The sequence below is a fragment of the Sinocyclocheilus anshuiensis genome, unplaced genomic scaffold, assembly GCF_001515605.1.
Source record: "Sinocyclocheilus anshuiensis isolate Anshui unplaced genomic scaffold, SAMN03320099.WGS_v1.1 scaffold58, whole genome shotgun sequence".
NCBI lineage: Eukaryota > Metazoa > Chordata > Actinopteri > Cypriniformes > Cyprinidae > Sinocyclocheilus > Sinocyclocheilus anshuiensis.
In genome coordinates, this window is record NW_015547688.1 from 2050136 (window position 1) to 2053052 (window position 2917).

A 2917-nucleotide genomic window follows, 5' to 3' on the forward strand; every position below is an offset into this window, starting at 1 on the left:
GACTAAGATAAGGCTAGAAAACTAAAGCAGGCTCCGTAAGGTAGCTATCAGCTATAGCAGTGATACACGCTAAACAATACTCGGCGATCTGAGCAGGAACTGAGTGGGTGTTATGTAGTGTGTGTGATTGGTTTCAGGTGAGCGTGTGATTAGTGAAATGGTGCATGGGAAATGTAGTCCGTGGTGACGTGCAACACTCAGTGTAGTGAGAGAGTCAATATGATGGACGAGTGACCTCTGGTGGCGATCGGACGGAAGTCCAAGGACCGGATTCGTGACAATTAGAATGTATCTTGTTTCAACCGTGGAAAGATGTCAAAACACACCGCTTTTCAAGCTCAAGTCCACTGATGTTAATCTACTCTCCTGTCTGGTTTGTTTGTCGAACGGAAATGGCAGACTTGGCGTTATGATTGGTCAGATGTCCTGTCAATCAAACTCCCCGCATAGGGTCAATTGGGTTCAGTGTTTTGTGGATACTGTCATACAGGTTCATGTGTAAATGAGGACTCAGTTTTCATTTTTGGGTTGTAATAAATAAGTAATGGAATGGAATAGAGTTACATTACTTTTCAAAAGTTTGGGGTTGTTTCAAGTGTTTTTGAAATAAGTCTCTTATGCTCACACAGGCTGCATTTATTTGATCAGAAAATACAGCAAAATCAGTAAAATTGTGAAATATATTTTAGTTTAAAAATAAAGTATGAAATAACTTTTTTTTTACTGTTTTAATATATTGTCAATATTTTTTCTTATTATGTTGAAAACCATGATTATTTTTTTCAGAATTAATGAACAGAATGTTTAATAAATAAATAAATAAACAGCATTTATGTGACACTGAAATCTTTTTTAAGAATGTAAATGCCTTTCTGAACTCTGAACTTTCTGAAAAAAAACCCAAAAAAAACAATTCTATATACTTTTGAATGGTAGAGTATATCTTAAAACCTTTTTAAACCCCACCCATATCCAGTTGTATCCGTATATATAAAGAGATAATTTTGCAATTGCAACAGTTACATACATGGATAAGGCTTTGCTGCACACTCGTATCTCACACACTGTTTTCTGGCCTGGAAGATAACAAACAAGAAAACATCCCAATGCTGTTATACTTTATATGCACTCTTTATTACGTTGCTCAGCAAGGCAGATTCGAGGACCGGAACTTACTGTTGTATAATAGGATTTATAACTTGGACATCAACTTATATCTTCTGTAAATTCCATAATCATTGCTTGCAGTCAGATCTTAATCACAGGCCTGTAAGCAAGTAATTACAGATCTGGGCAATGATGACATTTTGTTTTCTCTGTGCTACACTGGAGCAGAATCTAATTGTACACAGCATAATTCCACCATTTCACTGCTCTTTTCATCTGCCAATGAGTAGTTTAGTTCATAGAGCCCTAAAGCAGTTGCCTTTACAAGACAGTGAACATAAATCTTAAAAATGCCCCTCAAAACATCATATATATATATATATATATATATATGAACCATTCTGTCTGCGTCCAACTTTTTGATTACAACACAGACTATTGTGCCATGATTGAGTGAGCTTTTAAATAATGATCTACAATATGTTTTTGTGCTATTGTTTTTGATTAATTATTTAAAGCACACAAATTGGCCCGATAGTAACTCCATTGAAATTTAACATCAAATCCTCTAAGTTTTAAATGATCACAAACAGCCGAAACAGTAAAACATCCCTCTCGACTAGAGGATTGTACATTACCGCCAATTAGCATCTGTAAAAAAATGCATTACATCTCAAACAAACATTTAATTCATTACGACTGAGTAAATATTGACAGTTTGAACAGTCTGAATCCATTATGTGGGACACTCTCAAGAACAGAAGTGAAAGCTTAATGCATCTTAAGAACGCCGAAGGATCCCGTAGCAGTAGATGCTGCCGCTGATGTATAAGGTTTACACGCCGCGCTGTGTTCCTCAGTCTCTCCTTAATTGGGATTGATGCTCCACCAAATCAAGGGGAACATTATAGATCTGCCAAAGAACCAGAGATGACAAGATTTACTGAGAGGCAATCTTGTATTTCCTCAGTAGATTTCTTTTACCCAGATGAGCGGTTCACCGAATCGTGCAGTGGAAAGCAAGAACATGCAAAGCAACAGCACTGGAAGTTTCAAGCATTTAGCATTTTTTTTGCAGTGCCTGTCCTTATTGGCTGTTTATGAACCATGAGTGTTAACAATGTTGTGCCACAAATCCAATTTTCAGAATGGCTACACTACAAGCTGAACTCTTCAATGGATGGCCATTGAACATAATCTGAGGTGAAAGTTCAAAGCTTATTTTATGGCGGCCTCTTGCTCATGAAATACGAAAGCATGACTCTAATCTCAAAGCAGCATATGGTTCAAAGCGAGGATTTAATGTTTATCACTTGAAATTAAATTAACTCATGTACAAGCCCAAATCAAAGCCCCAAAATGGCTCTTGCATGTCTTTAATTTTCAAATGTACACTATTATGTCTGTGATGTGTTTCATGTGTGTGAGAGTGAGTGGAGGGAAAAACTAACTAAGACTTTGTGCATTTCATTTAAGTTCATCCCTTTTATATTCGCTTCAGACAGGAACATTGAAAAGAGCTTGTCAAATGCATTACTTGTTCAGAAGTATATTGGTCAAACCATTTACGTGTTCCTTTTCTGAGGCCGTGCAACAGCGCGGTCAAGGAATTTACTTGTGGGACATACTGTATAAATATGACTATAAATCCGCCCCTTGCTGTTTGGTGATTCATGATATGCTCTTTGAGGGTAATTTGAATGATTTTCTGGAGGGAAAATGTACTTACTCTGAGTACTTTTCCTGGTTATGCAAAAAACACACAAGCTTATCGTCTTAATTTATTCAAGTCCATATTTTGCTCATAAAA